Here is a 10,593-nt window from a genome sequence, read left to right on the forward strand (position 1 = left end):
GTTTTGGTACCATTCTTCAAGGTGAATAAAGTAAAAAATAAATAATAAATAGTATCATATTTCTAGTAATTACAATGATTTACTACAATTTTGTATTTATAATATATTTTTCTTTTAGTCAAGCCGAAAATATCTAACCGTCATTGCAATATCTCCCGACTCCTCTGCCTTCCTTCATTTTCCAGTTCACTTGCTAGACTTGGTTATAACTCCGATTTGTTTTTTATTTTCCTTAATTTTGCCTCTGTACTATTCGAGTTGCTTTTTTGACAGCCACTTGAACCATCTTCCTTCAATAATTACATAATGGTCGACTAACAACCTTCCAATAAACCGTATTGATTTATTAAAACATTAAAAGTAGACTAGTTTTTAAATAACACACAAATCTTTTTATGATATAGGAGCGGAAAAAATTTAAGTAAATTAAATGTTAAATTGATATTTATAATTATCAGAATCTTTCATTTAAGGCCTTAGAAATAATTTCCAACAGATTTTATCAATTAAAGTGATAATTAAAGGTAATAGAAACTATCTTTTTTACTAGTCACTTTTATTTTAGAATATTGTGATATACTGAAAAGCAATTTAAAAGTTAATAAGCGATTACTAAAAATACAGTATAAATCGATACAGCCTCTTCTTTTAATCGAACAGGGCGTGAGGGCTGTGTACAATTATTTCCCTGCTTTAATTCAATTTTTTTACCGGCCCTGGGTACAGACGGAATGAATCAGCCTCAATTCGGGCTTTGTGTGCAGGAAAAATCTATATAAGGTATTATTAAAACCGGATTGGATTCGCTTGGGGAAAATACGTACACACGTACGTGTACTCGAAAAAAAAAAGAACTGGTGCTTAACGAATTATGCCCAGAAATATATTTTAATTTAAAATTTTTTTTTATGAAGGGGACACATCCCTATTTGGAGAATTTACATAAATACCATGGCTGCTAATGCTGCCTGATTTCTCTTTTCCATCGAGCTCTCCTCCCACCCTCTTCTCGTGGCCGAAAACTTTTTAATTACAATCAGGCCCATTCATTACGACGATTTATTATTAAGTTAAAGTTAAATAATCCCTGTTCTGGATGTAAATACTTTTAAAAGCTATGTGGCGTTTTTGTTAGGTAATAAGATAGTGAATACGTTCCAGCAGAAAATAAAAATTATGCATTGTTTTATACTTTCGACTAATTTAATTATTATTTACCAATTGTTTCATAATGACATCATGAAATGTAAATGAGACATGTTAATACAATAAAATATGGATATATTCACACATTCAATCGAATTATAACATATTGACATTATTTATTTATTTTCTTTTTTTATACTTAGTACATAATATTCAAGCAAAGATTGTTGAAGTAAAATTGATATACGGTATGAATATGTATAGTAGAGGTGTGTTGCCCTACTCTCCTTCAAAGCAAACGTAAGCAAAAAAAACATAACCGTACACTACCTTCCCGTCCCATATGCATAACCCTACTCTCCTTCAAAGCAAAACTAAAGCAAAAATGCCACGCCCACGGTGCTTAGATTTGCGTTAAAGTTAAAAGGAATATCCCTTTCACGTGCAATGACCGTCAATGAGACGTGAGACAGTTTCCGCGAGAATTGACTCTAGACTCTTCTAGCCATCCACCAATCCACCGACACAGCCAGTCCATTGAAAGTCCGATTTTTAGGTCAACTAGGTCCTCATGACTTGAGTGTAATATATCTTAAAAATAAACACTCGTTTTTTTGTTTTTTTTCTAAACACCATATGAAACAATAAACAAAACGTTTTCATTGACACTTTTGTCAATGATCGTTTATTTTTGGACAGAACAGATTTGATATTTATCCATCGAAATAACTAAAATAATATTCTAAACGAATTTAATTTTCATAAATAAATGATTTCCAAATTTGAATGATTTTCCAAAATTATCGACAGATAGGTATATATAAATACCACACATGTACAACCTCAAAGGTAAATAATAACAGAGGTTCGGAATATATTGTATATATGTATTTTGTATATATTAAAAAAAGTTTTGAGTCACTGAAAAGAAATTCCTTTTTTTCTACAATCTCGTTTACCATTCTGTGCTGTAGATTGTTTTATTAAAAAAAAAAATTAAATCAATTAGTTGCTCTCCATTTTCACTGTACCTAATAAACAGACATAAATTTAAACACAATTCAATTTAACTTTCAGAGCGAAGTAATGAAATTAAACCAGGAGGATTAATATACTACGCCTTGATTAAATATTATGTATGAGCGGTGGTAATTCGGGGAAAATTATTTTAATATTCAGCTTTACTCTGTTAAGGATAATAAAGCGATACTGCACAAAATAAATGAATATGCATATAAAAATAATTAAATAGGTTTTCGCAAACGAGATCAATATAGCCAGGTTAATCTATAAAATTGAATGTGAAAATGCGTTGTGTTTTTACTAGCAATAATTATAACCTGGATCTCGTTCGAAACATACTATATAAAATTAAAGAGTATCCTAAAATATCAATTAGACAATTTAAAAATTATGTATGTAAATAAAGATTTTTTTTTTCTTAACAAATATATATAAACAGCGAGTAGAGAATTAAACACTAAATTTGTACTGCGAAAAATGATAAATAAGTTTTTAATTACATGTCTTAAACCCTAAATTTGGCAGTGTATTCTACTTTCCCAAATTACAATTTTAAATAAGATGGCTCTATTTTAGTTCTATTAGTTTCTATGTCTCTCTTTAGACTCTTCTTCATTATTTTCCAACACAATAGAAAAAGTCATTGCCTGACTAACTATTTATTAATATACAAACATCAATTAAAAAAAAAAAAAAACAATTGCTAGAACCAACTTTATATTACTTCAAATCAAAATTTATTGAGTTCCTTATTTTTTGTTTTATCAACATTTTCTATCTCTCCCCTCGCTAATATTTTATGAAAATTGCATAAAATAAAAAAATATTCTGAGAAGAAATTCCCCTGATAATAATTACGAATAATATTGGAACTGCAATCATGATTTTATCTTATTAATTGAATTTTGAATCAATATCGCGGTTTAAATATGAAGTAGTTGAAGGAATAAATAGATGTATTTCCTCAAAGTTGAATATATTACCAGGTCATTCAAGGTTCCAGGTCGAATTCCAAAAGTCACTAAAGATCTAATTTCATTCAGCCAATCATTTGAATTTGTTTTCTCTGTGTGGTATGAAATCCTAATATTACCTATAAATAGTTTAAAATTACACTTACCCATTTATGACAGTATCTTTTTTGCTATAGAACTTATCGTAATTGAAAACAACAAAAAAATCAGTAGAAACGATTGTTCTAATAAACCAACTCAGTAATAAGTTAAAATGATTCAACAGAAACGTGGAGAAATCTGACTCTGACACTTGAATTGATCAAATTCGTAATTTCTACTATACTTTTATAATATTCATGAACTACATTCCATAACTTATTTAATAAGAAATAATATATTTGAAATTAAAATTCTGAGCAATGAATATTAATAAAATCCGTTTGAATTAGCCAACTTCTTTCCATTTAATTACATGTCTATTTCATTAGTTATTTATTTATGCGTTGCTAAATTGTAGCCTCGGAAGCTAATTAATGTCATTCATAAATTTGAATATAGATAAATTATTAGAAATAATCTTTTTAAATTCGTTTAACTTAATGTCTATTGTTACAGTTATAATAGCCAACGGCGTAAAGTAAAAGGGAGAAACGGCCTGTTTTACATTTTCTGAATAAGAAAAAAAAATAATAATAGTAAGATTAAATAATGATATATCATAAAAAACTATCTGAAATAAAAATGAATATTGATATCCTACTAATCTCATCGTCAAAGGCACAATAGACCCAATAAAGAATTTTCCCGAAAAAATTCAAATCGCCAAATTTTATCAGTTTTTTTCCTTGAACAATGAAGTAATAATGTCTATTAAAAAAATCAAATGTTTATGGAAAATGTTAATAACCAATTGAATAATAAATAATAGTTTTTTATAAGATAAAACTTTATATTCACAAAAAATAAAAAAATATATTTACAATAATGTAAATTAACTCATAAAGTTTTAAAGACAGGTTGACAGCAAAGGATTACGAAAGAATGGCATTACTTGAGGTGAGAAAGATTTTCGCAATTAATTAATAATAATTGAGTTTTTCCTCAAGTTGAGAACATAATAAATGGAACGGAAAATAAAACTAAGTAAAGAGTTACATCTTGTGAAGTCAGAAGCCTCGATATTTTTTGAGTCTGATGTTATCTGCAATATTTCAACATCCAATTTAGCATCTCCTTTCTTAGCATGTTTCTTAACTTAAAAATTCTTCTAGTATTATCTCACTTATCCCTACTAAACTATTATTTTCCTAAACAAAAGATTCGACGAAATTTGCCTACAGTGCGTAATTTCTTGAATATTAGAAAGGTAGGTGATAGCCTTCTCAAATCTATTTACTTTTATTTATATTTATGAAAAAATACATGAAAAAACTAAATTTAATCTAAAATTTCTGAATAAAATTCCATTAATAATTCTATTCAAAATTAATTGTAAAAGAAATAAAAAATCTTTATAATAAGAGAAGAAAGTATTTTCTCCAAATTCGGGTCTAACCGACAAGCCGTTTTTGAAATTTAGAGGTATAAAGAAAAACTCATTTTCGCATACGTAACTAAAAGTCGATTTTTAATTTCAGAAGGTCTCGAGGCAATTTTCTTTTCAGGAACTTTAGAGGATTGTCAGGATAGGAAGAGGAAGCAAGGTTACAAGCTAATGGGTTTCGGTGGTCAGGGAGTTTATAATAGAAGGATTGATATCTGGTACGAGATAGATTGGGAAACATAAATGGGTGATTTAAGGCGTGGACTTTCTATGATAAAATTGATATTGGAACATTTTTCCATTAATGTGATATTTACCTCCACATTTGGGCCATATCGGTAGAATCTCAAAATTACGGTGTGCTAAGGAAACTAAGTTTACCAGTACGTGAGAGAAAGTAGCTGATAAATTTTGATAAACTTGGAATGGAACAATTCAGGCAACGACCTGCACAATCCCAAAGTATCTCCAAAAATCACATTAATAGTATGAGGTGTTTTGCCCGTCAGATCAAAATACCACAGTATTAAATTGTTAACGGTAAATGATGAGAATTAATAACTGTGGTATGTACATTTTAATAGGATGGAAGGAAATAGAACAGACAGAGTAGAGTGAGATATATGTGGATGGGCGTAGACCTTGAGGAAGAGCAAGAAGTAGATGGAAGGAAGTCACAGAATAACAGAAGGATTGAAATGTAGAATTTAATACTTACTCCAGGGTTTTCAAGGGTAACTTAGATACGGCAATGGCGGTGAGGAACCAATTGGTTGGAGTAATAGTTTTAGAATTTTATTAGATTAAATATTCTAGTTATTATACACAATGATTTTTCTTTTTACTGTAGCTAAATACATCTTAATGAGTTTTAAATATTTTTAACAGTCAGTACTGTAGTTTTTATGACTTTTCTAAAATGCAGAGATGAACTAGTTTGCTAAAATATTGTTTTAAAACAATTAAATGATTTTTCACCCATCCATAGGGAGAAAAAAAAAATTGGAAAACGACGTGAAACCCGCCACTCCTGCCCTTTATGATAGCCTTATTTATCTGCCTTTTCAAGCAAACAGTTATAGCAAGTAGGTTGGTTGATGTACGACAAGTCAAAATCTCACAAGAGATCATAACACAAAAAAGGCAATCCTTCTCGGTCTGACTCACCCCACTAAGACCCCCAGTAACCAATGGTCCTATATCACTTTATAAGTATATGCATAAAACGGGAAGGAGAATAATTTCAGATATTTTAATAGAGAAATTTTTTTAAAAGCGCCTGAAATTAAAAAAAGACATAAATTGTACGCTATGTATTTTCAAATATAAATTCTTTTTAATGAAGATTTAAATTTTAAAATATCATTAAAAATTAATGGGACTTCCCCTAAGCTGATGAAGACATTGACCCACTTTAACTGTAAATAAATTTAGCAATGAACTAATTACTCAAACACTCGAAATATTATTCCTAAGAAAAATAATAAAGTTGTTCACATTATACGTTGTTTTGTTTTCAAATGGTTATTAATTAAATAGTAAGCAATTTTATCCGAAAATCGAGATAAGCATTTATCAGGCACTTTACCCTTCCTTGCTTACACTTGATAAAATTTATAAATTACAAATATTAATTATTTAATAATGTCTGTACACATAATTTATCAGTGAACTGCGTTTGCAGGAAACAACTGTCAATAAATAAAATAATTATGTACAAGTTTAATTTATGGCTGTAACATTTTAAAAAAATAGTTCTTAACATAATAAAAAATAAAAATCCACCTATTTCATGATTTCTCAACAGCCAACAACATATGCGCTTTATATATATTTATTTTCTAAAATCTTACCCTTTACAATGGAATAAAATAAATATATATCACTACTTCCCTTCCAGGAACTCTGTTCAACCTGGGAAAAATATTTTTTCTTTTGTTTCCTTAAATTTATTTTCAAACCTTTCCATAGTTTATGTTTATACACTTTTCATTTCTAACAAAAATATTAAATGGTTTATTTATTATTAAATTGGTTTAAATAATTATTTGAAATAAACAAATTAAATGTATTTTAGAAAAATTTAAATTCATCATTTAAGTCCGGACAGGCAATTTGAACGAAAATAAGACTTATGCAATATTAAAGACCACATAATCATGTATTGATTTACGAAGTTTGTCAAAGCTATATTGAGAATGTTCTAAAAAAGAGTAAAATCGATGAATAAAGTGGAACTTCCGGTTGTTAGATCTAAAAAAAAAAGTTAAAACATGACAAAATACTTGTTACATCTCAGCCATACATACACCTTCCCTAAATAGATATTTTCAGTTTCGTACACCTTTTCGTTATAGTGCTGTACAGTTCACATACTAACTATCTGAAAATTCGAATTCGGCATTTTTCACGGTCGCAATACGTTCCCTTACTGCATTGTCAATTACAGGGTATGTGAGAGTAAAAATCACATACTCAGTTTTTGAAAATTCATCTTGTTAATAAAATATTGCATCTGGTTAATTGAGCATAATTGGAATAATAATATTTGGTTTCTTACTTTCAGTAACAAATCTTTGTAATCGACTGCGAAGGAAAAAATGTAACTTTCTCACAAAATTTTAAGCTTTACGTTTCAACCATAATCCAAACATTACATTATGCATATTACATTTTGTAAGTCAATCATTATATATTATTACAAAATACAATGCCATGTAATAATTCTCAGCGCTCTTTATTTATTACACACAATATTTCAGAATCAAGGATGCATAAACAACTAACACCTCTCAACGCAGTTGGAACGCTTATATTTACATATGATTATTAATGTTATATTGGCGTGATTAAGGAATAACAAAAAAAAAATGTAAAAATTAAATCTAATTCAGTTAATAAAGATTTAAAAATGAGGAAAGAACTGATGAAAAATATAATTATTATTACTCAGTATGTCAGGGATTAATTAATTTTAACTAATCTCAGCATTAAGAGATCCCAGCAAATAGATGCTAATAATTTTAGGAGCTATATATCTCAGCTTAAACCCGCTTGCTGTCTTAGTTAAATCGTATAAGCTAACATAATTATGGTGAAATGGAGTGAAGGTTTTCCTTCGAATAAAAATAAATACATATAATTTACTTTTTACTCTTGAAACCAAGATATTATTTTTCCAATAAAATAGAGTAAAGTGTAAGTTCATACCTGGAAGTTCAAGCATAAGTATAACCTGAAGGTTTCCGGAATCTGGAACATAAAAGATGCAAATGTGAATTGAACAATAACAATAATAATAGTGTAATGAAGTCAAATCAAAGAGATGTAAGTGTTTCAACTATTTTGAGTTGTCACAGAAATATATTCTAGAAGACATAACTGTGGAAAGAAAAAAATAAAGTTCAATAATGATAGTCAAACAAATCATTGGAAACTTTTAATACATATGAACAATTTTATTTATTGGCTTCCACAATAAAATATGTCTTTCATATCGAGCAAATACTATTAAGATTATTGGGTGCAAAGTGGCAACTTTATTATAAAAAAAATTGTAAACTAAAAATAAAAGATTTCCAACTTCTTTACTTTTAAAACATAAATATATTAACATTAGTAAATCACACAAGGTATATAAACATTCAATTGGTTTTGCACACTAATTTGGGACTTAGTAGTTTATCAAAATAATTCAAGTAAATATATATCTTTCTCAAGGAGAAAATTAATCGTCTTAGATCACTTAGACATTAAACCTCTCATATATAAAAGAGTTATTTATCATAATTTTTCTGCCCACTCATTACTGTATTGCATCAGTAAAAATCATTTATAAAACCAATCAACTAATTGGTAAATTTAAAACATTGAGAACGGATTAAGAATTTCTTGTTTGTTAATTTTGATTATAAACCATAAAATCGAATGATCATCAACGACTATAATTCATTTTTTTATGTTTTAATAATTTTTATCCAAATTAACTCTCAAACATTAAAGAATGAACGAACGAATATCAATGCAATATAATACATCCAAACAAATATAAAGGAATTCACAACGCTTCATATAGATTGTTTATTATTATATTAGATTGTAAGTTTTAAGGCCCTCTGCTCCTATTGAAGTTTTAAAATGTAGCTGTGTTCTACAATTAATTATATAACAACATAGATAATTATTTCGTATTTTAACGTAATCTCATGAAAATATATTACATATACTTCATGGAAATCAAATGTACTAAGGCAGGAAGAATAAACCACATATGTAAAAATGTTAATGTATAAAATATTACTAATGATTGAATAAAAATTAAATTTACAAGACATTAATAAGAACTCTTTTAATATTGATATGAACGAGCAAAATACAGTTTTACTGATGCATTACATTTATGAAGAAACATGAATTGAACCTAAAACCCCAAAGTGAAATAAAATAAAAAAATACAAAATTGTTTTATTCAAATATAATTATGACAAATAAAATCAATCTAAAATTAGTAAAGTTATATAAAATAATAAACTTAACAGGTACAATGGGTTTATTATTAAAAACAAATAAAGAAAGAAATCAACAATAATAACTAATTAAAAATAGTGTTATTTCCCATTCACTTAAATCACACTGCAATTCCAAGCATGAATGATTTTCCGGAAGGATCCGAGGAAAAGGATCCAAATTTCTAACGAAATATGTTTTGGAACCTCCTATTCCAATCCTTAAAAATAAAAAAAACATCCTATATCCTAGACCTCACTTTATCTTCTTCCATCCACTTCTTGAAAATAAGACCTGAATCCAACGATTGTGTATCTCCTTCCATAGAACAGCTTTTATTGAAAAATCGTTTATCATTCGTAATGACTTGATTTGGAATTGCTTACCGATCTCTAGTAATCAATTTTCTTCCCTGACATGATTTAGAAAGCATTTATTAATAAAAAAAAAGAATTATTTGTATTTTTAATTTTTTGTTTTTAGTTTTTTATCTTTAGGTATGTCAGTATGTAGGTATATTGTAAACATTCTAAATTTATAACTTTTTCTTGTATCAATATATATAAATCCTAAATGTGCTCCAATATTAATTTGTTGTTTATTAGAATAAATTAAAATAGTAGCTGATGAATGCTAACACCGGTACTATATATTTAATTTTTTTTTTATGGTATATATATATTTTTTATCATATCTTGCTTAATAGTTTTTACGTTAGATGTCTTTTTTTTTTTTTTTAAATGCTGTATTCACTCACCTTTCTGCTATTCATTGCGCTAATTTCTGTATTATAATGGCAATTATTTCAGTGGCTGTTGAGAAGAACAGATGGAAGGATGTGACATCGACCAGAGAGTCCAAACAGCCAAGAACATTGCAGCCAGCTTGTAGCCCTAATGTGGAGCTTGTAATGAGCTTGTACTCTGCTAACTCATCTGCATTGGTGTTCAACCGTTGCGTTGTTAAAAACCGTAGTCAGGAGAACCTCGTAACATTGATTAAGTATCTTAATCTGAGTTCTTGTTTATTTTTCTACTTATATTTTACTTGTTCTGATGTTTACAAGTTTATTTTATATTTCTACATACATTTATTTATTTATATTTAATCGCACATGTATTCAAGTGAGGATTAAATAACTGATAAACGTGGTTTTTGAATAAAAAAAAAAAAAAATAAATAAAAGAGTAAAATACGTAGCGAAAACCTTATGAGATTTTAAATTTAACATTAGTGCTCCACTAAACCTTCGAATTCCTCTCGTATCCAATCCACAATCCTTCGTAAAATCCTCAATGCTCCTTACTTTGTCACAAATAAAATCATAAATAAAGACCTTAATGTTCCATAAGTAACCGATCTAGCTCGAACCAGATATCATTCCTTCCATTATAAACTCCCTAACCACCCAAACCCACT

The 10,593-nt window shown here is 28.1% G+C and overlaps 1 protein-coding gene across 1 annotated transcript in view; it reads right to left on the bottom strand.

The window, feature by feature from the left end:
• LOC106692560 (ribonuclease P protein subunit p40) overlaps positions 1 to 7,911 on the bottom strand; it is a 493,269-nt gene extending 485,358 nt beyond the window's left edge. The window contains exon 1 of the mRNA XM_067048581.1: positions 7,879 to 7,911. The gene's annotated coding sequence lies outside the window, so the exon portion shown is untranslated. The remainder of the gene's footprint in view (positions 1 to 7,878) is intronic.
• Between the last annotated feature and the right edge of the window lie 2,682 nt (positions 7,912 to 10,593).

The sequence above is a fragment of the Halyomorpha halys genome, unplaced genomic scaffold (assembly GCF_000696795.3).
Source record: "Halyomorpha halys isolate HHAL.00 unplaced genomic scaffold, Hhal_1.1 Scaffold61.1, whole genome shotgun sequence".
Taxonomy (NCBI): Eukaryota; Metazoa; Arthropoda; class Insecta; order Hemiptera; family Pentatomidae; genus Halyomorpha; species Halyomorpha halys.